Raw genomic sequence first — 26,911 nt, 5'->3', positions numbered from 1 at the left:
AAGACAAGAATTAGCCAGGTGTGGTGGTGCACACCTGTAGTCCCAGTCACTTGGGAGGCTGAGGTGGGAGGATCACTTGAGCCCAGGAGGTTGAGTCTGTAGTGAGCCAAGATTGTGCCGCTGCACTCCAGCCTGGGCGACAGAATGAGACCCTGTCTCAAAAACAAAAAACAAAAAACAAAAAACAAAACAACCCCAAAACAAATAAAGCTGCTATGACCAATTGTGCACACGCTTTTGAATGGACATTATTTTTCATTTCTCTGGGATAAGTGCCCAGTAATGCAATTGCTTGGTTATGTGGTGAATGGGTGTTTTATTTTTAAAGAAACTACCAAACTGTTTTTCAGAGTGCTTGTATCATTTTGCTTTCTACGGACAATATATGAGTGATCCAATTTCTTTCTACTCTCACCAGCATTTAGAATTATCATTATTTTTTATTTTAGCTGTTCTGATAGTTGTATAGTGATAATCTTATAGTCCTAACTTACATTTATTTCCCTAATGGCTAATGGTATTGAGTATCTTTTTTGCCATCTGTGTATCCTCTTTGGTGAAATGTGTCTTTATATCTTTTGCGCTTTTCTAGTGGGTATTCTTTTCTTTTGTTTTCTTTTCCCTCCCTCCCTTCCTCCCTCCCTCCTTTCCTTCCTTCCTTCCTTCCTTCCTTCCTTCCTTCCTTCCTTCCTTCCTTCCTTCCTTCCTTCCTTCCTTCCTTCTCTCTCTCTTTTCTCTTCCTTTCTTTTCCTTTCCTACCTGTTCCCCTTTCTCTTTTTTCTTCCTTCCTTCTTTCTTTTTCTTTCCTTCTTTCTTTCTTTCTTTCTTTCTTTCTTTCTTTCTTTCTTTCTTTCTTTCTTTCTTTCTTTCGTTCTTTCTTTTCTTTTCTTTCTTTCTCTCTCTCTCTCTCTCTCTCTCTCTCTCTCTCTCTCTCTCTCTCCTCTCCTCCCTCCTTCCCTCCCTCCCTCCCTTATTTCCTTCCTTCCTTCCTTCCTTCCTTCCTTCCTTCCTTCCTTCCTTCCTTCCTTCCTTCCTTCCTTCCCTTCCTTCCTTCCTCTTTCTCTCTTTCACTTCTCTCTCTTTCCTTCTTTTTCTTTCTCTTTTTCTCTTGCTCTCTTTCTGTTGAGTTTTCAGAGTTCTGTATATATTCTAAATATGAATTCTTTGTTAGATATGTGATTTGCAAATATTTTCTGCCAGTCGGTAACTTTTCTTTTTTTCTGCTTCATTGAGGTATAGTTGACAAATGAAACTATATAAATTTAAGGTGTACAGTGTAATGATTTTATATACATATATGTTGACAAAGGATCACTGCAATCAAGTTAGTTAACACAGCTACCACCTCACCTAGTTATTGTTGTTTTGTTCAGTAAGAACATTTAAGACCTACTCTTAGCAAATTTCAAGCGTACAATATGATATTGGTAACTATAGTCACCATACTTTATGTTACATCCCAGAATTTATTCATCTTATAACTGAAGGTTTGTATCCTTGGGCCAACATCTCCCCATTCCCCCAACCTCCCAGCCCCTGGTAACTGCTCTTCTACTCTCTGTTTCTATGGGTTTGACTTTTTTTTTTTTTTTATTACACATATAAGTGGGTTATACAGTCTTTCTCTTTGTTACTTATTTCACTTAGCATAATGTCCTCAACGTTTATTCATGTTGTCACTAGCAGCAGGATTTTCTTTTTTATGGCTGAATAATATTCCATTGTACATATCACAGTCTATCCATTCATCTCTGGATGGACACTTTGTTCATTTCATGTCTTAGATATTGTGAATGATGCTGTGGCGAATATGTGTGTGTCGATATCCCTTTGAAAAACTGATTTAGTTTCTTTTGGATGTATCCTAGCAGCCTACAAGTGGGATTGCTGGATCCTATGGTAGTTCTGTTTTAAATTTTTTGAGGACTTTCCTTAGTGGCTGTACCAGTTTACATTCCTGCCACCAATGTCTAAGGGTTCCGTTTGCTTCTTTTCAACACCCATCTCTTGTCTTTTTCATAATAGTTATACTAACAGGTATGAGGTGACAGATATTGTGATTTTAATTTGCATTTACCTGATGATTAGTGATGCTGAAGTCTTTTCTTGTACCTATTGGTCATTTATTTGTATGTCTTCTTTGGGAAAATATCTAATTAGGTCCTTTGTCCATTTAAAAAATGAGATTGTCATTATTATTATTATTATTTTTGCTGTTGAGTTGTATGAGTTCCTAATATGTTTTGGACATTAACCCCTTATCAGATATATGACTTGAAAATATTTTCTCCCATTCCATAGGTTGCTTTTCATTCTTTCCCAGCTTTATTGAGGTATAATTGACAAATAAAAGCTGTATAAATTTATGGTATACAATGTGATGTTTTGATTTATGTATATGCTGTGAAATAATTACCATAATCAAGCTAATTTACATATTCATTACCTCACATAGTTATCTTTTTTTGTGTGATGAGAACACTTAAGATCTATTCTTTTGGGAATTTTCAAGTATACAATAAATTATTATTAACTATAGTCACCTTGCTGTACGATAGATCTCCAGAACTTACTTATCTTGTCTAACTGAAATTTTGTACCCTTTGAGCAACACCTCCCATTCTTCCCACCCACCCCACCAGCCCTTGGCAGCTGCCATTCTGCTCTCTGCCTCTGTTGAGTATGATATTTTTTTTTCTTTAAGATTCCACATGTAAGTGAGATCAAGCAATATTTGTCTTTGTGCCTGGCTTATTTCACCAAACATAATATCCTCCAGGTTCATCTGTGTTGTCACAAAGGACAGGATTTCCTGGTTTTAAAAGGCTGAATAATATTCCATTGGATATTATATATATATGTGCGTATATATACATATATCTGTATATGTATGTATTATGTATTTTATCCATTTATACTTGTGTTGATTCCATATGTTGGCTATTGGTGAATAATGTTGCAATGAATATGTGAGTGCAGATATTAATATTTCCTTAAGATAGTAATTTTGTTTCCTTTGGGTGTATACCCAGAAATGGGATTGCTGGATCACATGGTAGTTCTACATGTAATTTTTTGAGGAACTTCCATTCTGCGTTCTAGAATGGCTGTCTAATTTATATTTCTATCAACAGTGTACGAGGCTTCTCTTTTCTCCACATCCTTGCCAGTGCTTATCTTTTTTTTTTTTTTTTTTTGAGATGGAATCTTGCTCTGTTGCCCAGACTGGAGTGCAGTGGCATGATCTTGGCTCACTGCAACCTCTGCTTCCCGGGTTCAAGAGATTCTCCCGCTTCAGCCTCCCCAGTAGCTGGGATTACAGGCACCTGCCATCATGCCTGGCTAATTTTTGTGTTTTTGTGGGGTTGGGATTTCACCATGTTGGGCAGGCTGGTCTCGAACTCCTCACCTCAGATGATCTGCCCACCTTGGCCTCCCAAAGTGCTGGGATCTCAGGTGTGAGCCACCCTGCCCGGCCAACCTTTTGTCTTTTGATAATAACCATTCTAACAGGTATGAGATAATGTCTTATATTGCATTTCCCTGATGATTGGTGATGTTGAACATTTTCAGATATCTGTTGGTTATTTGTATGTCTTCTTTTGAGAAGTATCTATTCAAGTTCTTTGACCATTTTTTCTTTGGCTATTGAGTTGCATGAATTCCTTATATATTTTAGTTCTTAACCCTGTATTAGATATATGGTTTATAAATATTTTCTTTCATTTCATAGGTTGTTTATTTTGCTAACTGTTTTCTTTGCTGTGCAAAAACTTTTTAGTTTGTTGCAGTCCCATGTATTTATTTTTGCTTTTATTGCTTGTGCTTTTGGTATTGTAGCCAAAAAGTTATTGCCAAGATTAATATCAAAGAGTTTTTGTTTTCATCTAGGAGTTTTATGGTTTCAGGGCTTACATTTGTCTTCAAACTCTTTCAAGTTAATCTTGTGCATGGTATAAAATAGGGGTCCAATTTCATTCTTTTTCCCAGCCTGTAGCTTATCTGTACATTCTTTTAATAGGGTCTTTCACAGAGCAAAAGTTTTAAGTTTTGGTGAAGTCCAGTTTATTGATTTTTTTCTTTATGGATCATATTTTTGGTGTCATATCTCAAAACCCTTTACTAAGCCCTAGTCCTGAAGATTGTTTTCTCTTTTTTCTTTTAAAAGATTTTTTAGTTTTACATTTAACTCTATAATCTCTTTCAAGTTAATTTTTGTATTAGGTGTGAGGTTTAGGTCAAGGTTTATTTTTAATATTTACTTTTCACTCAATATGGAAATATCTATATGAAAGTGCACAAGTAATACATTCTCATGAAGTTATTATGCTGGCCACTTTTTATATTAGGTAATGTCTGCTACAGGAAGTGGTCACTGCAAATAAATAAAGAGGAGAAAATTAATATAAATTTGATACTTTTTCTGAGCAGCTGAATCTTTACATAAGTGAGAGTTAGGAGATTTCAGGCAGAGCAGGTATCTAAGAGGTAGCTCTCCCACCCCAAATTTTGTTTTCTGACTTGTATTTGCACGCTCTGTACTTAACTTTGAGTCAGACAATGGATGCTCACCACAAAGCAGACTCTAGACCTTGTGTTTAGCACTGAATATCCTGCAGTGGGTCTGGAGTCACATTCAACGCTCTGCTTAAGGGCTGCAAAGTGGGGTCTGAGTCCAACTTTGTATTTAATACAATGCTGAAGAATGATTTGGCAAGAAGAGTATGTTTGGTTTTGAAGGAAAGCATAATAATGTAAAAGAACACTAGGATGCATGTCAGGAGGCCTGGGATCTAATGCCAGATGTGCATTAAGTGGGTTTATATCTTTCTGCAACTTGGGAAGCTAGTGTGAGCCCCAGTTTTCTCCCATGTGAAAAACAAGGAGCCTTGACTCTAGATAGTCTCTGAAATCTCTTCTAGGTTTACATTAGAAGGTTCTAAGAAATTTTTAAAACAAAATGGACTCTGGTGTGATCTTCATTTTCTCTTGCTGATTAGAATATAAAACTTTGATATGATAAGTGATAATTGATGTTTAATATTGCATTTAAAGGTAACATGTTAGGGAAATTCTCCCTTTGGGATACGTATGCAATATGTATTATATTAAGTGTTTACATGTTTCTAATTCTCCAGTGGGTTATTGGCAGAGTCTTCCTCCTTCAAAATAATTTGAGGCACTATAATGCCACACTAAATATAGTGATACATTAGTATTGCCAATGAAATGTGAACTGTGGATTTGTCTTGAACAATACATAGCACTGGTGACTGAGGCAAAGGACATTTGATCTCTTTTCTCTCTCTCTCTCTCTTTTTTTTTTGGTTTCCCTTTAATTTTCTGAATGAGATGACTATATGATACAAGTTATTTCTTTCTTACATTTATTTAGGTGACCTCAGTTTTTGTTCATGGATACAAGTTCTGAAAAAGAACATTTACTTCTTTTTAGTGAACCCTGTTAAAAAACCTTGAGAAGTTTGGCTTGAGATTTGAACAGAAAATAAATCAAAAAATGATCTGAGTTCTTAGGAAAGAAAAAGTAGCCATGGCTTTGGTAAAATTAAAAGTAGGCCCTGTGGAAAGCCAGAAAATAATTCATTTGGCCAGTGCAGTATAGTTTATGGCAAGTGGACAGGCAACTAACTGAGTTAGTGAAAACTTTAGGCATCCCTAAAGATGGGTTTTGTTTTGTTTTGTTTTGTTTTGAGATGGAGTTTCACTCTTGTTGCCCAGGCTGGAGTGCAATGCCGTGATCTCGGCTCACCACAAACTCCGCTTCCTGGGTTCAAGTGATTCTCCTGCTTCAGCCTCCTGAGTAGCTGGGATTACAGGCATGCGCCACCATGCCTGGCTAATTTTGTATTTTTAGTAGAGACAGGGTTTCTCCATGTTGGTTAGGCTGGTCACAAACACCTGACATCAGGTGATCTGCCCACCTTGGCCTCCCAAAGTGCTGAGATTACAGGTGTGAGCCACCGTGCCTAGCTGATACATTTTCTTTTTTGAAAGACAAGGTCTCACTCTATTGTCAAGGCTGGAGTACAGTGGCATGATCAGGGCTCACTGTAGCCTCAACCTCCTGGGCTCAAGAGATCCTTCCATCTCGGCCTCCTGAGTAGCTGGGACCACAGGTGTGTGCCACCACATCTGGCTGATTTTTTTTTTTTTTTTTTTGAGACAGTGTCTCCCTATGTTGCCCAGGCTGGTCTCGAACTTTTGGGCTCAAGCAATCCTCCTGCCTTGGCCTCCCAAAGTGCTGAGATTACAGGAATGAGCTCCCATGCTTGCCCAGATTTTTAATTAGACCAGAAACCCTGGGAATCTGTACTAATGAGTGGGACATCTGTGACTGGTGACTGGATTTTTCAAATATGCAACGAAAAAGGGACTCTTACATTGAAAGTTGAGGTCTGAAAATGCCGAATGGACTTGGTTAGTAAATTTGATGAATGAAATTTTGTTATGAAAATACCTACCAAGTGTTCTGTCATGCATTTCCAAAAAGGTATGCCACTCTTTGTCTTTTATGATGACCCAAAACTGTGGTCAGTGTAGAAACAATGTAGAATTCTGCTGATTTGTTTTATATTCTGGAGCATGATTAGAACCTTCATTCCCCTATCTCCCTCCTCCCATGATCCTCATTTCTCTTTCATTACCTTTTGAAGCATTTGAATGAAAACCTCAATTCCATCTTTGTGTGCCCTTTTATGGCAATGTTTTTAGGAATAGGAGGAGAATCTAGGTGCAGAGGGTCTGCAATAGCTGAGATATGTGCATTCCTGACATTTGACCCATGGGGAGCTTCTCTTTCTTGTTGTCAGAGTCACACAGGGTTGCACGAGGTTTGCCTCAGTTGCTTTGAATATCTTGATTTTTGTGGGTGGGAAGCCGACAGAATCGTGGCAGGAGAGGGTTTGAAGGTCACTCTTCTCTAATATGTGCCAAGTCCAGAGCCTCGTTACCCCAATTTCCAGAGAAGAAAATGTTAGGCTGTCAGGGGAGTAGTTTTTGAGTCAACATTATTTCTATATCCCGACTTTCTTTCCTTAAGAGTCATGGAACTAGATCACCAGATTGTATCCATTAAGAATGTGTTGCTATTTACAGAAATGGGAGACCAAATCAGATTGTGTATGAAACTTTGGTTACTTTTCCTCTACAACATTTCCACTGGTTTTGCATGTGTTCCAGGGCCTAGGGAACTTCCCTGCAGAGTTCAATGTAAGCTGATCTCAGGCTGGTCCATGGTGTCATCCTTTCAGACCCAAGTGCTTGATGAGCTTTTTATAGTCCTCTTGCTGCAGATGCCTCCTCCTTTTGCTTCCTTATGCTAAATGAGGAGAGTGAACAATCATCTTACAATTTTCTCAGCAGTCAGCTTTCAGGAATAAAGTCATTTTTCCCCCTTTGTCTTGACTTCTAAAGTCTAAACTTATATGGGAAACAACCCACAGTGATAAGGGTAGTAAAAGTAATGCTGGGAGTAGTATGATGTCATAGGTAAAAATTAGCCTCTATCAGTTATATTTCCCAGAATGGAAATAAATGGCGTCTACTTGTAATTTAGACTGGAATCATTTTAGATTTTATACTCTTTGCCAGATTCATTACTACTGCTTTAATGGTAGAAAGACTTGGTTTCTACTTAAAATGTTTTTCATAGAATTTGAGTGTAAAAGGACTTTAAAGGCCAGCTAATCTCTTTCTCACCAAAACAGAATCCTTGCTGTGATTTTTCTGACTGATCATGATTCACGCTCCTAGGGCCAGAGAGCCAGTTGCCTTGCATGGTGGTGCATTCTGTTTGTGGATGGTTTTATTTGCTAAAATGCCTTTCATTACATTGACTCAGGGTCAGCCTTCCTGAGATTTTGACCCTTTGGTCTTAGTTTTGCTCTTGATAATACAGTTAATCATTTTTCCATGTAATATCCCTTGAAAATTAGAATAAATTGTAATATCTCTTAGTTTTAGGTGACGTGATGTTTTTATAAGCTATATTCTATGTATTTATCTTCCTTCAAGTCATTGCTAAAAATGTTAGATAAAACAGTATATTACTTCTTCAAGGTGATCTTGGCTTACCAGTCAACTCTGTTTTTGTATTTATTTGGCTGTTTGCATTTAAACAAGGATGATGAACTCACCTGTGCACCTTGGTCTTGGAACGTCTTTGCTCCCCATTCTTTTCTTTTATATATCTGTATTCTTACATTTTGAGTTCTGCTGATTGTTTTGAGCTTTATGTTGTCCCTGGTTACCTCTGGTTTCCTGATGTTCCCTGATTTAGACACTTGGGGTAACTATATGCCCACCTACTTTTCTAACAGACTAGTGCCCTCAATGGGGAATCTGATTAGGCCGTTATTTAGTCACGCAGTAATATTCCTTAGAGTGAGCTTTCCAACTCGTGTCCTGTAGCAGCAGATTACAGATGTGCTGAGAAATTGATCTCTGCAGCTCTTGAATAGCTGGGCAGAGTCTCAGTAGTCTCAGGTGTCAAGTGCCTCAGTGTGACATTCAGATGCCATAATGTGCTCCATAGTGAGCAAAGCCTTAAGCACTGCGTCAAGGAATCGACATAGAGCACTGCTAAGTTAGTAGAGCATAGAGTTAGATATTTGCTTAATTCAAGATAAATGATGCTGTCATTTAGTCAAAAAAGGAAGTAAGGCTTTCTTGTCATAACATGTTCTTCGTGAACCTATCCTGACTCCTGGTAACCTCTTAGGTTGGAAGAACTGCTGTGAGTGAGGTGGGTGCTGTCAGTGGTGCTCTGTGTGGTGATTACCTCCACTGGCTCCCCTGGGGAGGCTGAGGGCAGATGGCCTGTATTGATCACAGTCCTCTCATTCGGTGTCTGTAGCCTCAAAAAGATGGGTGGTAGTATTTCAGGCAAGTTTACTGGGGGCAGGGGCTTGATGAAGCATCAGAACCTGAAAGTATGCTGATGTTTAACCCCTGCTTATTTTGCAGGCACAGGCAAGTGGGCAAGTGTTAAGAGAAGTAAAGTCAACATCTGGAGCACTAGAGAAACCTGACTGTACAATAATAACCAGCTGTAAAACAATTCTCATAAAACAATTTTCATATTACTCTCTGAGATGTCACTGAAAAGATGCATTTAAAGGAAAAATTAAATATTGATTTTTTTGAACTTTGGCTACTCTATTTCCAAGTTTGTATTTAGATTAAAATCTCATCTAGTCTGTTTGGTACTCTTTTGTTTTCTAGTGAACAATTTTTGCATAGTAACCAGTGTTAGCTATGCTTATTATGACTTTTCATAACAAAACTTTGAAGCAAGAATTCTCAAATTTAAATGACCGTTGGAATCACTAGGAGGTCTTGTTAAAATTTCAGATTTCTGGCCAGGCGTGGTGGCTCATGCCTGTATTCCCACCACTTTGCTAGGCTGAGGCGGGCAGATCACGAGGTCAGGAGATCGAGACCATCCTGCCTAACACGGTGAAACCCCGTCTCTACTAAAAATGCAAAAAATTAGCCGGGCGTGGTGGCGGGCGCCTGTAGTCCCAGCTGCTCAGGAGGCTGAGGCAGGAGAATGACGTGAACCCGGGAGGTGGAACTTGCAGCGAGTGGAGATTGCGCCACTGCACTCCAGTCTGGGCGGCAGAACGAGACTCCGTCTCAAAAAAAAAAAAAAAGTTCAGATTTCTGGGCTTCACTCTCAGAGATTTTGCATAAGTAAATTAGGGTGGACCCTGGAAGTGTTTTTTTTTTTTTTTTTAATTATACTTTAATTTTCTAGGGTACATGTGCACAACGTGCAGGTTTGTTACATATGTATACGTGTGCCATATTGGTGTGCTGCACCCGTTCATTTGTCATTTACATTAGGAATATCTCCTAATGCTATCCTTCCCCCCTCCCCCTACCCCACGACAGGCCCTGGTATGTGATGTTCGCCACTCTGTGTCCAGGTGATCTCATTGTTCAATTCCTACCCATGAGTGAGAACATGCGGTGTTTGGTTTTCTGTCCTTGCGACAGTTTGCGCAGAATGGTGGTTTCTAGCTTCATCTATGTCCCTACAAAGGACGTGAACTCATCCTTTTATATGGCTGCATAGTATTCCATGGTGTATATGTGCCACATTTTCTTAATCCAGTCTATCATTGATGGACATTTGGGTTGGTTCCAAGCTTTTACTATTGTGAATAGTGCCACAATAAACATACGTGTGCATGTGTCTTTATGGCAGCATAATTTATAATCCTTTGGGTATATACCCAGTAATGGGATGGCTGAGTCAAGTGGTATTTCTAGTTCTAGATCCTTGAGGAATTGCCACACTATCTAGAGTCATGTGGATTCACTTGGAAGTCATCACAAGACCAAACGCTTAAAAGCACTGGATGTAAAGGACCATATGCTTTCATACTGATCAGCTGGTGGCTACTTAGTTTTGTATTGTCAAAGGACCATTTGCTTTGGAGACTTAGGATTTTTCCCTAGCATGTGTCTCTTCTTGGGCTGTGTTGAAATACAGAAACAACCAACCAAATGGAATTATCCAAAGCAGTTTTCTATAACTTTGTGCAAAGTTAGGCCAAACACTACATGTTGTCATGGATTATGAAACTCAGAAAACACTGCCTCATATTTGTGTATAGCTATACCATTAAACAGTATTCTCGCTTAGTTTTTCTCTGTTGATCTTTATAACAATCTTGTGTGATTAATATTGTTATTTCCAATTTATGAATGAGAAACTTTAAGGTTACAAGTAAATGGCAGAAGTGTTACTCTAACCTTTATTGTTACTACTTCAAAATTAGACAGGTTTTATTATGTGCCAGGGACTATGTTGTACATTCTGAAATTCATTCTCTCTCTGAATCTTTATAAAACACTGTGAGGTAAATATTATTATTTTTAGAAATATTATGAGTTTTTTTTTTTTTTTTTTAACTTGGCTTTTAATGAGATAACAGTAACTTCTTGAGGTCATGCCTTTAGTCAATGGCAGAGCCAAGACTTTAGCCAGGTTTGTCTGACACTGGAGTTCATGCTTTCACTCTGGGTATTGTTAAGGCAGATTGCCTGGCCTGATTATAGTCTTCTAATTAGATGTCTGTGTCCTAAGAAGGATGAGTGGTAGTATTTCTAGGCAAGTTACCAGTACACATTATACATTATAGCAGGCTGCCAGTATACATTATATAAAGCCATGCTATACAACTCATTCTAGAAAGAACAGAAAGCAACAGGAAGAAAGATCTAATAGGAAGGAAAGCAGACATTCAAAGTATAAAAATTAAAATGAAATGAAATACAATTGTGCATTTTTAGAAACCTTGATAAAAATAGCATTTCACACTTCAGAAGTACAAAGAGTGGGAAAGGCGTAAGTTGTGATCTGCATACGTTCTGATAATGTTAGCCATTCTTCTTGAAGAAGCAGTAGGATTGGCCTGTGTTTTATAGGCTTTTGAGTGTTGTTTGGTGTTTCATTTATGGGCTCATTTTTCCATTACTAATACCAACTGGCATTTTACCTTTTGTACTCATGCCTTTGGCAGTATAGTCTTTCTATCTTCAATGTACAGTATGGCCTTTGTGTTTTAAATCAGAAATTTATTTTCATCAAATACATCTTGGAGTGTTGTGCTAGTGCTTTTCCTTCATTGATAGTAAAGTCTCACTGATGCTGTATTTACTCTGGGTTTCTTTATGCAAGTTCAAAATGAAAAATTTTGATTCTGGTGGTTCTGGTTGTAGTCCAATGATTACTCTCAACACGAAAGAAATAGCAAAATGTTAATTCATTTTCCCCTGAAGCTGACTCTGGACTATAAGTCAAAACAAAATATTTTCTATTAACTAATTTCATAAGAATTCAATATGAATAAATGATTTGGGAGTATCTTTCTTTTTTTATGCCAAGTTAAGCTGTTTTCATGACTTTATATCATCTACTGCTGATGGTGATGAAAATTCCCAGGAGTTAATATGTTATCTTATCCTGATATCTTTCAATTGACATCTTGAATGATTAGAATGATCTTTCAGTCATTTTTAAATCTCTATCCACCAGTATGCATTTATCAGCTGTCCATATTCATTTGACTTCTAATACTTACCAATGCATTTTAATATCACTTGTTTCTGGTAGTCTAGGGGAGGCTGTGCCAGAAAGGGGAAGCATACAGAATGGCCTTTCACCTAAATGGATTCTGTCTTGCCTGGTGACTTACTTGAAAGCCATAAATGGCAGATCTGGGATATATAAGTTTAGGCCTATGTTTTCTAAGTGATTTTCTTTCAGAGAGATTCCCTGAAAATGTCAGAGCACCTGCTTTTTGATAGAGACAGTCTGTGTAGCACTTGATGGTCTGGCCTGAAATCAAGGAGTCAGAGAGCAAACGAAGGGTAGGGGATTTTTTTTTTTTTTTTTTTTTTTTTTTTTTTTTTTCCGAGACAGAGTTTCACATTGCCGCCCAGCCTGGAGTGCAGTGGCGTGGTCTCGGCTCACTGCAACTTCCACCTCCTAAGTTCAAACGGTTATCCTGCCTCAGCCTCCCGAGTAGCTGGGATTAAAGGTGTGTGCCACCATGCCTTGCTAATTTTTGTAATTTTAGTAGAGACGGGGTTTCACCATGTTGACCAGGCTAGGTTGGTCTTGTACTCTTGACCTCAGGTGATCCACCCACCTTGGCCTCCCAAAGTGCTGAGATTACAGGCATGAACCACTGTGCCTGGCCTAGAATAGGGTCTTTAGAAGGGCTTTGAAGGGTGTGGTGAGCCATCAGGCCAGTATCCTCATTTGAGACATTTTGTGTAGTTCAGCTATTTATTCAGTTAAAAAAATCTCAGTGGAAATGATATGTAGAAAGCTGTGGTATTTCTCTCATTCCATCTTATGAGTTAAGAAAAATCAATCCTAATTCTAATTTTTCTTTCTTTTTGTATGATTGGCATCAAAATATGCATAACCTTTGTATCTTTCAGCAAGCTGCAGCCTGGTTCTTTACTTTTAGGCGGGCTGGTGAAATTACATTCTAGGTTCTCAGACATTAGGGACTTAAGCTGAGGCCTGGGCTGACCTTGGGAATGTGCTTTCTTATACCTCTGGGAGTAGCACTGAGCAAAGCAGGTGTGGGAGCCAGGATTCCAGTACAGGCAGGAAGGGGTAAATAATTAGGTTAGATAAGAAATTATTTGCCTTCCTTTCAGCAGGTGGACAAGCTAACAAGGAAAACATAAGAAAGGAAATGAAGCTCATTTAAATAGGGAAAAGGCCAGTAATAGAATCACTTAAAACTTTTTATTGAAGAAAACGGGATTCCCGCGCAGTCTTGTTTGAAATCTGTTTTGGATATGCATTTTTTGTATCGGATTTGGATATAGAATTATGACATTGTCCAGCCATAACAACTACTTTGTTAATTACAACTAGTTAATGGATACCTGCTAGTACTGCACTATTAGTAGTACCAACATATTCTAAATGTTCTTATATAAGATCTAAAATGTTATTATGCAAGAGAAATTCCCTGCTTCCAAGGAGTTTTATAATCTAGCAGAGAGAGAACATGTACATCCAACACAAGTTGAGAACACTTGCAAAGTAACATATCAATAAGTGGAAAAAAGACGTAGTGCAAATGGGAGTATTGAGTGATTAAGAGAGTGATGCCAAAGATATGGGGCTGGCTGAGGAAGGATCTGAATTTTGAATTGGATAATGAAGGAAGAGAGAAACAAACCGGCAGACAGAGATGAGGAAGAAGGGTATATGTGAGGATGTAGGTTTGGAAGTGAAGCAAGTCACATTTGACATGTTAGTAACAATAAGCAAGACAGCAAGCACACAGGCTAGGACAAGGTAGCCGTGGATAATTTGGGATGAATTTGATTATTGATTTGATTCGAGGGACAGTAGGAAAGTGCCATCAATTCTTGAGTATATGCAATGTGCTGAAAATGACAGATATTGGTAATTATTTAGGCAGCAACATCTAGGATAGGTTGGAGTCGTGGAGCTAAGGGTGGAGAAAGTATTAGGGAGCTGTTTTGTAACCTAGATTTAAAGTAATGAGGGTTTAGAGGAGGGCTTTGGGAAAGTCTGCTGGGTTAGGAAAAAGAAAGCTCAGTTTTTGAGATACTGCTTTTCAGATGTCAGCGATCATATCCTGAGAAGACCAGTCAGTTACTAGACAGGATTACAGTTTGAGAGCACAAGTCTTGGCCATTGACTTTGGAGGCATTTATGCAAGGTGATAGTTCAGTAATGCATGTGGATATGTATCATCGTGGTGACCATTGAGGGAGAAATCCAGAAAGCTGAGTTTGGAACCTTAGGAGCAGCCACCAGCCAAGGGGGTGGAGGCAGGCAAAAAGAATAGTCAGCAAATGAGACAAAGAGGTAGTAGAAGAACACAGAGAACACCCAGGGAAACCATGCGAGGAGAGAATTTCAACAGTGCTAACTGAAGCATAGAGGTCAAGGGGATTGAAGACTTGAGAAAGACCTATTCGACTCCTCAAGGGAAAGGTCTTTGGAGACTTAGAAAAATTTATTTCCAGTGAAGTTTCAGTGCAAAAGTGCATCAGGGATTCTCTAGGTACTCTGCATGACAAGGGGATTAATGTTTAATAAATAAATCCCTTCTGTAATTGCTTTAGTACATATGACTGGGTATCTGGGTCTTCAGTGTTTCAAGGGAAATTGTGAGGCCACTCCAGAAAGGAATTGAGGTTAGATTTCTCATATGATACAAACCCATCAGGTGATTTTGTATATTATGTGGTTGAGAAACTCTCAAAGCTAAACTATTGGGCCTATTTAGATTCACAAGATCCTAGTGGCTCTGGGAAAAATCTTTGGGAAAATGTAAAACCTGAGCAATGTTAGAAAGCCTCTTCTTTGGTCCTGTTATTTGGTTTATGTTAATGAATTAGCTTGGAATATTTGTCAGAGATGTTGAGCTGTGGAAAATAATAAAAATCAGATTAAAATTTACCAAAATAATTAATATTAATTTACATAGAAGTGGAGGCACCGAAGAATTTTGGTCAAGATAGAATCAAAGCTCCAAATTTAAGGACCTACAATTAACATCATGCCGAAAGAACAGAACCATTTTGTAAGAAACAGCAATCTAGTTGAATAAATGGAGGTGATAAGTTAGATATGGTGAAGAACTCAAATTTTAAAAGGCAAGAGACACTTTCTCGTGACTTAAGATAAATTTGTAGAAAGAAACCAAACTTCTAAATTTATCTTCTATTCAACTAATTAGCAGTAGTCTCAATTATAAAACCTGATTAGATGTAATTAGATGAAAATGTAGTACTTTTCTGGTGAGTTAAATATGTGATTTTTGACTTATAATCACATCACAACAAACTGGTTGAGAAAGAAGGAAGGTAAAGAAGAGATTAAATTTTATTTTGGCCTTTAGCTCAGTTTTATGTTCAGATGGTGGTTTCCCAGTTATAGCAAAACTATATTTAGCCCCTCCTTAGTTCTAGGAACTAAGTTCTAGGAAGGCAGGACTAAGTACAGTTTTGGTATAATTGAGGGTGTGACTTTAATGTTTCTGTAGATTTTTATATCTGTGCAATAAAAAGTGAATTGCTTATACTGTTTCTCTGATATAAAATACAGAATTTTCCAGTGCTCTATAAAATGTAGGTTAGATAGATGAACATGAAACTATGCTTAAACTTGGATTGCCTGGGATTCTGAAATTTTTCTGGTTATTTGTTCAAATTGATACCTGACTATGATATTCACAACACTGTGCTTCTTGCTTTTTCCCAACAGCTGTTGTACAATATAGGATGTATATTGAATTGAAATAAAAATAAACAGGTGGGAAAAATGAAAGGAAAAAAGATAGGTACAAACGAAAAAGGAAAGAACAAATGTAAATCATTGAATAGTTACGGTCACATAATGTGAGTATGTCTCACTTTTTTCTTTTTTTTTTTTAAGACAGAGTCTCACTGTGTTGCCCAGCCTGGAGTGCAGTGGCGCAATCTCGGCTCACTGCAACTTCCGCCCTCTGAGTTCAAGCGATTCTCCTGCCTCGGCCTCCTGAGTAGCTGGGATTCCAGGCGCCTGCCACCATACCTGGCTAATTTTTGTATTTTTAGTAGAGACGGGGTTTCACTGTCTTGGCCAGGCTGGTCTTGAACTCCTGACCTCATGATCCACCCACTTCGGCCTCCCAAAATGCTGGGATTACAGGGGTGAGCCACCACGCCTGGCCTCACTTTTGTTTTTAAGATTTCTACCTGCCAAGGCAAAATATGAAACTTGACTACTTACTTGGTTAATACAGACCACAACTTAAAAGCAAATCATTTGCTTAGGAGAAACAAAAGTATTACCAACATAAAATCCAGAATGAGGCTGGTCATGGTGACTCACGCCTGTAATCCCAGCACTTCGAGAGGCCAAGCCAGGCGGATCACCTGAGATTAGGAGTTCGAGACCAGCCTGGCCAACATTTGAAACCCAGTCTCTACTAAAAATACAAAAATTAGCCGGGGCCGGGCGCGGTGGCTCACTCCTGTAATCCCAGCACTTTGGGAGGCCGAGGCGGGCGGATCACGAGGTCAGGAGATCGAGACCATCCTGGCTAACACGGTGAAAAATTAGCCGGGTGTGGTGGTGTGCACCTGTTGTCCCAGCCACTCGGGAGGCTGAGACATGAGAATTGCTTGAACCTGGGAGGTGGAGGTTGCAATGAGCCAAGATCAAGCCACTGCACTCCAGCCTGGGCAACTTGGTCAAAAAAAAAAAAAAAAAAAAAATTCCAGAAAGAAATGAAGAAGACTTTGTATAATGCAATTAATGACACCCTTAACAACATCTTGATTAGAGACTAGTCAAGTTTCCCAAATTCCAGTGAGCTGGTTTCATAAGTTGGTAGACTGATGGTATCACATAAAAAGTCTTTCTGCAAGGTCAATTCAGTGGTGGGGCTTCAGGTCCAGTTAGATAATTCTTTTAGAACTTATGTTTGGGATAACTATTGTTCTTTCCACCTCATGTGTTTTGAACTTTCAGGGCATACATTACAACTTATAACGTATCCTTGTCACTCTTAGTCTGAGCGCTCATATTGAAAGCACGCACCGTGTGAGCTGTCGTCTCACTGTGAATCAGCAGGAAGGGTAAGCTTTCATAACATCACTGAAGGGTGAGGTAATTATTATGCAGTTGGTTTTTGGAGTATATGATAAAGAAATTCTGAGAAAAAAGTGAAGGTCTTCAGTTCCCTAATGGATACAAAGGAGAACTTAACGTGACAAAAATATCTGGGAAGAGTTTGTATGTTCCCCTAAAAAATGGAAGCATATTAGTAACTACCTTCAGTTCTTTCTGGAATGAGGGGAAAATTCCAAAAATAAACTAAATAAAAGAAGCAGTAAGATTTCTTTGAATTTAAGGGAGAAGCACATTCTCCCAGTTAAGAAAGGTGTCTTCTGTGAAGCTGCCTTGGGCTGCAGTCAAACAGATTCCCACTGACAGGTGTGGAGCTTGTCTTCACTCTACAGAATGGCTTGTTCATTGTGTTTCCCTTGGCATGTGATTCAGGTTGTTGGAGACCTTGGTAAACTCATCACATTAGATCATGGGTTGATGTAAGTTCGTGTTTGGATGTTTTAAAATGGATTGGAACCTGGCTAGGTGAAGAATGTCTACAACTGGCCCTGAAAGAGATTAAACATGTTTGAAATGTTTTTTCAATGGCAGTGGAGTGGGTGGTAATATTTCTTTTGCTGTGAGCTAGCAAGCGTGCCTGTTAGGAGAGCATTCCCGAGCTCATGATGAATCAAAGACTGATTAACTGTATTTTAAGGATGGCATCTGGAAATTGCTTGTGAAAGAGATTTTGCCATTAATTACGGAAGACACATATGCCACTGGATTTAGGACTAAAGACAGGGATAACCCTTTACCAAACTGATTTCTGTTTTATTGTGGGTCCTCTTTTAATTTAAACTTCAGGACTTGCTGCTTCAAAAGTAGTTGGCTTTCTTCTGCTCGTGATATGTAAAGAATGAATGGTGTCCATAATTGTTATAAACATAATATACAGTTATATTTAATTTATAACATAAGTCACCAGTCAAAAAGGCAGTTTAGTTTTTTCCTATGACAAAAATCCAATCTTACTCAGTAAAACAAATGATTTACAACTCATTGCTTTTCTGAGACTAGTATTTACTGTGCTATAATTTCAGGCGTTTAGGTTTGCTGAAGGCATAAGGTATACTTTTTTAGATGTTAAATTTTTATATATGGTTGATTGAGGGAAATCAATTTCAATGTTAGAAGTGGTAAACAGCTCATTTCTGTAGGGAGTGATAATTGGGAATGTCGATCATTGGAGATAGACTGAATTTAGGAACATCATGGTTATAGATGTGGATTTAGGAGTTATCTGCTTAGATTTTGAGACTTTTCCCGTGATACTCTAACACACAGGAACGGAACTGTTGCTGTATCTCTCTATACTTACAGCTGGTGAGGGATTGTCTCTTGAGCCGAGGGGACAGATTAGACCCTGAAGCTGCAAACCCTAGGTGTATATCTAGTAACCCCTGAACTGGTACTTTCGTTGTGGGATGTATACATCCATTTAAATACCAACAGAAGAAATTTTCAGAGATTTTACCTTGATTTTCCTAAAAGAGGAAGCAATCATAGAACCGAATTCCTTTTCATAATTCTTCAAAATTGATTGGAAAAGAAAATTGCCTTTTCTCTCCTGCCTTTTCATTTTGAGGAACCCTTAATTATGTCACTTATTTTAAGTCAAATATGCTTATTTATTGCAGCATCTGCTCAGTCCTCCATTTCTTTCTCTTCCTTCCTTCCTTCCTTCCTTCCTTCCCTCCTTCCTTCCTTCCTTCCTTCCTTCCTTCCTCCTTCCTTCCTTCCTTCCTTCCTTCCTTCCTTCCTTCCTTCCTTCCTTCCTTCCTTCCTTCCTTTTCTTCTTTCTCTCTTTCTCTCTTTCTCTCTTTCTTTCTTTCTTTCTTCTTTCTTTCTTCTTTCTTTCTTTCTTTCTTTCTTTCTTTCTTTCTTTCTTTCTTCTTTCTTTCTTTCTCTTTCTTCTTTCTTTCTCTTCTTTCTTTCTTTCTTTTCTTTCTTTCTTTCTTTCTCTTCTTTCTTCTTTCTTTCTTTCTTTTTTCTTCTTCTTTCTTCTTTCTTCTCTCTCTCTCTCTTTCTTTTTCTCTTCTTTCTTTCTTTCTTTCTTTCTTTCTTTCTTTCTTTCTTTCTTTCTAACGCAAAGACCGTAAATCACCTACCTCTACATCTCAGCCCTCGCCCGCGCACCTCCCTCCCTGAACTACCCTACATGTACTCTCAATCTTCTTTCCCGAGATGGAGTCTCCCTCTGTCACCTAGGCTGGAGTTCAATGCTGTGATCTCAGTCCACTGCAACCTCCACCTTCCGGGCTCATGCGATTCTCCTGCCTCAACCTCCAGAGTACCTGGGATTCTAGGCACATACCACCATGCCCGGCTGATTTTTGTATTTTTAGTAGAGACAGGGATTTCACCGTGTTGGCCAGGCTGGTCTTGAACTCTTGTCCTCACATGATCCACCAGCCTTGGCCTCCCAAAGTTCTGGGATTACAATTGTGAGCCACCGTGCCTGTCCTCCGTCCTCCATTTCTAAGGCATTGTATCATTCAGTGGTTAACAACCTTAGATAAAATCTAAGGTGTAACAACCACTGAATGATAGAGTGGTCCAAGAATACAATGATACAGTGGTCCAAGAATTGAACCAACTCTTTTTAACCTGTTTTTTTTATTTTCATTTTCTTTCTTTTTATATGTGATACAAATAAAACATGACTGTGTTTTTATTTTCATAGTTTAAACAATATGGAAAATAAAAAGCTATATGATACAGAGCATAAATAATGGAGCAGAAAGTAAAAGTCTCTCTTCAATCATTTTCCCTGAGCCTACTGAAGAGTTATGCATCTACTCTCTTCTCTTTGGATTTACATGCATTTAAATGTATATGTAGAAATATACTAACTTGTGTTTTGCAATAATTATAAGTTGGCTTGTCTCCTGTATAATGATCAATAAGCTGTTAACCTGAAAATTCACTTTGTACCTCTTAATGGCATGCAGCATTTCTATGTTAAAAGAAACATCTGGAAAAATGGCAAAACTCTACGTTCCTGAAATTTATTTTTATTCAGAGTTGGGTGTATTTTTTCTTTTGGGACCATTAGTACTTTTATACATGGTAGACTAAATTATAATATTTTAAAAATCAAAAGATATTTGGGGAGATGGAAATATGATTTGATGATTTCTGCTGATTATGTGTGCTGTCTCCTTAGTATTTTCTTAATTTAAAAAAGTGGTTAACTTATGTGTGTTTGGCATATTTTTGAGTTGATAATCTCAAATAATTATTCACTTATTACACATGCACATTAAAAGTATTCTGCCCTTGCGGATCTGTCATTTCACAGACATACCATTTTGCCTTGTTGGCTAGGTGATAGAAAATAAAGGACAGAACATAAGAAATTATCCTTCATTGGATATTAGTTCGTTCTCTCATCTGGATTTTAAAGTATTATTGGAAAAAATATCCTTTAATCTTCTATTAAAGATAAGGTAAGTTCTTACAATGTATATGTTGTTTGTAGGACTGAGAAGTATTGGAAATATATCTTGACTTAACTAGTTGGCCACCCTTGAGAGCCAGTAATACCAAGTGGCCAAGCTTAGTTGCACCCAGTGGCAAGAGACGTTCTGAGGTTTCCCATGTATTGGGAGGAGGCCTAAGACAAAGAGGTCCTTGTGAAACTCAGCTAGAGACTTGGCTGTGGGACAGAGTCCTAGAAGAATCTGCATTAACTGTGCCCTGCCCAGAGGCATGCTGCTGCAGCCTTTGTGCTGAGAACCACCGGCATCATGGAATGAGTTTCCTTCTCCAGCAAGACACTCTGAGCTTCTTTTGCTTACTGGCCCTGTTACTCCCCTGAGCACTGGAGCTGCCGTGTAGCATCATACACCTTCTCTGTGAAGTCATATTACACAGAGATGGTTAGAAACTGTCTGATCTTTGTTTTCATGTGTGTGGTTGTTGCTGTAGAAGATAATTACTTATCCTTACATCTACCTTTCTGGCTTGATACACACACACACACACACACACACACACTCTTTGGCAAAAGGAATTAATGTATTGGTGAATCTTTTTTTTTTGAGATAGAATCTAGCTCTATCGCCCAGGCTGGAGTGCAGTGGCGTAATATCGGCTCATTGCAACCTCTGCCTCCCAGGTTCAAGTGATTCTCCTGCCTCAGCCTCCTGAGTAGCTGGGAATACAGGGAAGTGCCACCACCCCTGGCTAATGTTTGTATTTTTAGTAGAGATGGGGTTTCACCATGTTGGCAGGGCTGATCTCGAACTCCTGACCGCAAGTGATCCACCTGCCTCAGCCTCCGAGAGTGCTAGGATTATAGGCTTGAGCCACCATGCCCAGCCAGCATTGGTGAATCTTATGTATAATTTAGCATTGGTGAATCTTATGTATAATTTTGAAATTCACCAATACATCCATTTCTTTTGGCAAAGTATAAAGAGCATAGGATTTGGATTTAGAAGACTTTGGTTCAAATTCTGCTTCTGCCACTTAATAGTACTGTGACCTATCTGAGGCTCTGTTTCCATTTTCATTCCCCGTCTTGGTTGAGGCTTGCGAGCTTCAAATGAGATAATGTATTTAAAAGCATTTTGTGAACCATGAACTGCCACACAAATGTTGATTATTGTTATTATTTTAAATTTAGTCTTGCTGATATAATAAAACGTTAGTAATAAATGCCCCATGAGTTGTCTTAATTCCAGAGAAGACATATGAACTAATATACAGGTCATCAAAAGGCATATTTATATAAGGGCTACTGCTAGGCAGTGTCAATCACGGGTGTGCTAATTTCATACTGGGATCTGCAAGCAGCCTTACTTGGAGAAAGGAGGAGGCACAGAACAGAGATGAATAAAGGCTTAGTTTCTGCACAGCCTTGTGAAAGACTGTTTTAAGGTTGATGGTGTTTTATAATTTATATTGATGCTTAAAGACTAACATTTATAAATTTTTGAAAGAATAGTTTTATGAGTCACCAAATATATAAATATGGTCAAATGTGTATTCCACACTTTTCAGAGAAATTATCTAGCTCTTCTGGCAACAGTGAGAGTCCTTTGCGTACACAGTCAACAACATAGGAAAAGAGATTCAGTTTTCCTATGGCAAGTTTCACATCCCGGAAAATGCTTATCAGTTGGATGCTGGGGCCATCTCTAGGTTAGAAAGTATCAACAGGAAGTAGTTCAGGTTCAGATATGGGTAGGTTCTGTCCTTCCTAGTTTGGAGAAGGGTTTCTGATGATGAGATGGGACTTGGTTTTCATTCTTCTGGCCTCATAGATGAGTGGCCAGTTTCATTTCATTGCTTGGCTCTATCTTCAGTTTATGTGCTCATTCTTTCCATTGAAAACTCCTTTAACTCTTCAGCTGAAAATGTTCTGTAGGGTTCAACTTTAAAGAAATCTTAGCAAATTTTATTTATTAGTCTAGCTATTATGTTTATTTTCGTAACGTCTTTTCTGAAGGAGAATGTCTAACACCTCTAGGTGTTCATAATGTGAGCCTCATTTGTATTTTCAGAGAAAAGTTTTATCTTGAGTTTGAATGAACTGTTGAATAAGCTGAGTTAAGAGACTCTCATTTTTGCTGCCCATGAGGCAGAAAAGTGGTGTGAAGGATGTATGACTTCAGCTAGTTGGCTACTGACCAGTCTTTCTATTGTTTATGCCATAGGAAACAGGGACTTTGGAGACAGGTGCTAAGGAAATGAATAGCACTTTTGTGTGTGTGTGGTTGTAGGAACCACCGTATACCTTAGAACTCTTTATTAAGAACTTACACTTATGTAATTGAAGATACATTGATTGAGCTATAGGTACCTGGTCAGGCATTGATTGAGAAACCTGTACCTGGTCTCAGGTTGCTCTGTATAGAGGTTCCCCGGGCTGTTAGGAGCTAGGAGACTGCTTGGCCTGGACAGGACCCAGAATAAGAAGCATGGTACCTCCTACAAGACTTCGAGTAGGCCATGGGCTTCAAGATGGCTTTTAGGATGATCAGAGAGGTCAGGAGTGTAGGTTTAAGCCAGTGCCCAGGGCCAACATTCCCTGAGAGGAGTCAAACCCCAACCCTCTCTGGTTTTCCAGAACAAAGGCTAGGTGTGGGGAACCAGCACTGTGAAGAGGGCAGGGGGCATGTCTCTAGGCATTGCTGGAACTGGGGGAGATTGTCAGAGTGGTTGGGGTAATGGTTGTATAATTTATGGCAGTTGGGCCTTCCTGCGTGACAGTGGGAGGTTGAATGCCCCTTATGGGAGAGTCATGCACAATGGTTGGGCTGGAACAGCCAGCCAGAGGGCATGGGGGCAGTGGCGACCAAAGTAGGCAAGGAAAGCCACTTGTTGCACACACCCCATTTTGATCAACTGCTTTCATGCAGGATGAGACAGGGATAGGATCATTTCTCAGGCCCAGGTATTGATGTCATCTTAATTCTTTAGTCTGGAAGAACTTGATGAGAGGGCAGGAGGATGATAAGAATTTCCTTAATCAAACCCATTTTTCATGTCTCCTAGGGCTACCCCTTCATCCACCCATCTCCAGAGAATAATCTGACTGCTCTCACTTTTCCAGCTTTTCTCACAAGGCAGTTGTTACTGGACTGCTGAGGGAAGTGGAAAGGAGGCCTGGGAGGGGGCTCTGATGGTGGCACCCAATCTACAGGGTCTGGAGTCAGGGTGAAGGAGGTCAGGGACTAGTGGCTGCCATAGTATGGGCACGCGGCCAGGCTGATGATGAGCAACGTGGCCAGGAAGAGGGTGGTTGTGAGCGGCAGCCGCAGCAGGACTGCTGAGATCATGGTGTGGACCACCAGCGAGCAGAACACAACCAAGAGGCATGTGATGCTGCTGCCGTGCCTCATGACCGTGGACATGAGCAGTCCATTTAGCCCTAGCTCAGCACCGCAAGTTCTGCTCATGCTGACAAGCCTTCCAGGAGGCCTGGGCCGGGGCCACCAGCGGATGCAGATCTAGATTCAGGAGCACATCAAAGACATTTAGAATGTCTAGAGGCAGACATTCTAAAGTGCCAGGGGCAGCTGCCGTCTCTTCATGAGCAGCTCTGTATGCAGTGACGACAGACCCTGAAATGAGGCAGTCCAGGATGAGGAGCAGCAGGCCCAGCGGAGTGATATGTAGGGGCATGGGACTGGCAGCAGCTTCTGGAGGGGGCCCAGGAAGGGTGTTCTCAAGGTCTTACGGGCCGTCTGGTGGCTAGCAGGCCCCCGCAGCCATCAGCAGCAGCAGTGCTAACCCCTGAGGTGCAGAGAAGCAGTGTTGGAGGCAGAGACAGTGGAACAGGGCCGGCTTCCAATCTTGAGATTGCTCAGCACCTGGTAGGTGCCGGGGTCCATGTCAGGCTGAAGATAGATCACCAGGTTGTTGTTTGTGCCACAGACCAGGGCTGATAAGTGTGAAGGGAGCAGCTTAGTGCCAGAGTGGGGGCCCCCTACAGCCATGCTTGCCAGCTCACTATAAGAGAGAAAGTGCTTAACAGTAGTTTGGTCAAGTCAGCTCCACAGCTGAGGAGGGCTGGAATTCCGGGCACCTGGCTGTCCACATGGCACAGTGCCAGCATGGGGGATGGGCACCATACGTGGCAGTGGATAGGAGTAGCATCAAGGTCCACTACACTCATACCCACACCAGACCTTGGGTGGCCTGTGTAGTTAGCAAGGGGAGTGGGATTGCAACACATTTAGGGGAAATCAAGTTATGGAGCCAGCTCCCAGTAGGAGGAGCCATGGAGCACTGCCAGAGAGGATACTGAGGATCAGAGTCATTTGCCAGGGCTTGAAGAGTAAGGGACTGGTGGCCCTTGAAGCCATAGTCTTAGGGCCAGTCTGACAAGGTGCAGGCTGACAAGCCACTGTGCACACTCTGCAGGAAGGGAGGCAAGGATAAAGGCAGCATGAAAGTTGAAGAAACAAATGGATGACAGCCAGGGAAGCCAGATAGTGTCTCTACCTGCAGGCCGTAGCTCCCTATTCTGCCTCCCTCATTGCATCTAGAGCTATTCGGGCCCTAGCATAGTGACTGCAAATAGTCAGTCTTTCAATGTCATCTCCACGTTGGGCACAGCATAGCCTGAGCTGCATAGATTGTCAGCGCAGGTGCCCCTTGCAAAGCCCAATACTACTGTTGCCTTCAGTTTGGCCACCACAGCCAGCCAGGAATCCCTTGAGGAATGGGGAGGACAACAGCGAGCCATCCCGGCCCGCTCTGCTGTTGACTTTGTCTTCCATGTGCCGCTGCAGGCGCTCCAGCTGGTTCTTGAGAAATGCCAGGTCCTTAAGCTTAGGCAGAGAATCCTTGTCATCTGTCAGCTTCCCCGCCAGACTTCTGAAGAGCACTTTCTGTAAGTCAAAAGTAAGACAGTCTTAGTTTTGTTCTGTATATTTGATGTTTGGTGTATTGCAAAAGATGGCATAGCTTAGTAGGATGTTATTTTATTTCAGTTGCAAAGTAGGAAGGGCATTGATAATTGTAGAAATGGGGAAGAAGTACATATATGAGTCTGAGGCTGTATATTTAGTCTTCGGAGCTTTGGAAATAGAGATGATTTTTTTTTCAGTCTTATCAAAGAAAGTATTGTAAAATTTCAGAAACAATCAGGCTATTGATAAAGTATGCTTAAGTGGTAGAAAGAGCAATGCACTGAGAATAATGATTTTTAAAAAATCTTCATTCTGCTAATAACTTGCTGAGCCTGGACAAATCCCTTAATGTCTCTGAACCTCTGTCTTCTTACTTATAAAATCATATTTCTATATAACCTAAAAGATCCCTTCCAGACTTAAAATTCCATGACTCTGATTTTTCTCTATGGTCACAATGATTCTTTGCTTACTTCCACAGAGTATGAAGGTAACAGATATCCCTTAGCAATGAAAATTACCTTTGAAAGTATAAGGCAGCAAACTGTGTTGCAAAGGGGATGTATGGAAATGGGCTGTGAATCTTGAACCTAATGGGGTTACCTATGGCTCATTCTCTTTGGTGTGCACTACCTGCAGTGTTGACTCCTGGTGTGCTGTGATTCTGGAAGAGAGGCACTCGGTCTTGAATGTGTAGTTTTTGACAGCCTGTTTCTAAATGGGACACACATCTAGACACACATCATTTCAATGGTGACCTTCAAGGTCAGTGATGCCCCAGCCTTCAATGTGTAACTCTTAGGTAACACATCTAAAATTGGAATTTGGCAACCATATAGGAAAAGAGGATAATGTCATGTTAGGCCAAAATAGGGTATTTTGGGGATGGAAAACATCAAAGTCTATACTCTACCCAAGTATAGATTTTGGTAAATGGATTTTAGATAGATAGTTTTTCAAGCTCCGTTATGTTTCCTTAGACTTTTTCACTTTTTGTAGTAATCACTTTTTTTCTGATGTTTACAATGTTCTATTATAAATGGAGCTTACCATTTGCCATTAAGGAAAGCCAGAATATAATTTTTTATTTTGTATAAAATAAGTATAAGTATTTAAGTTTATTTTAAGTATTTAAGTTATTATTTAAGTTGTATTTAAGTATAAAAGTATAATTTTATACTTTACTGGCGTAAAGTATAAAAATCAGGCGGTGCTAGTCTTTTTCTCTCCGTAAAGCAATTTCCATCAGACATCATTTTCCTCTGCTTTAATCTCTTCTGCGAATGTGGTAGTGATCTTAAGTCATACAGCTTGTAAGGTGAGGCACATTACAGATACAAATCTGAGGATT

General features: G+C 39.7%; 1 protein-coding gene and 1 pseudogene across 1 annotated transcript in view; one reads left to right on the top strand and one right to left on the bottom strand.

Moving 5' to 3' along the window:
- The window catches only part of SLC4A4 (solute carrier family 4 member 4), a 400,518-nt gene that overhangs the window by 94,430 nt on the left and 279,177 nt on the right, over window positions 1–26,911 (top strand). The window lies entirely within an intron of this gene.
- Window positions 23,878–25,394, bottom strand: LOC115894773 (annotated as a pseudogene).

Source organism: Rhinopithecus roxellana, chromosome 2, assembly GCF_007565055.1.
Source record: "Rhinopithecus roxellana isolate Shanxi Qingling chromosome 2, ASM756505v1, whole genome shotgun sequence".
NCBI lineage: Eukaryota > Metazoa > Chordata > Mammalia > Primates > Cercopithecidae > Rhinopithecus > Rhinopithecus roxellana.
Note: the sequence above shows the minus strand (reverse complement) of the source record. Positions and strands in the feature narration are given on the sequence as shown.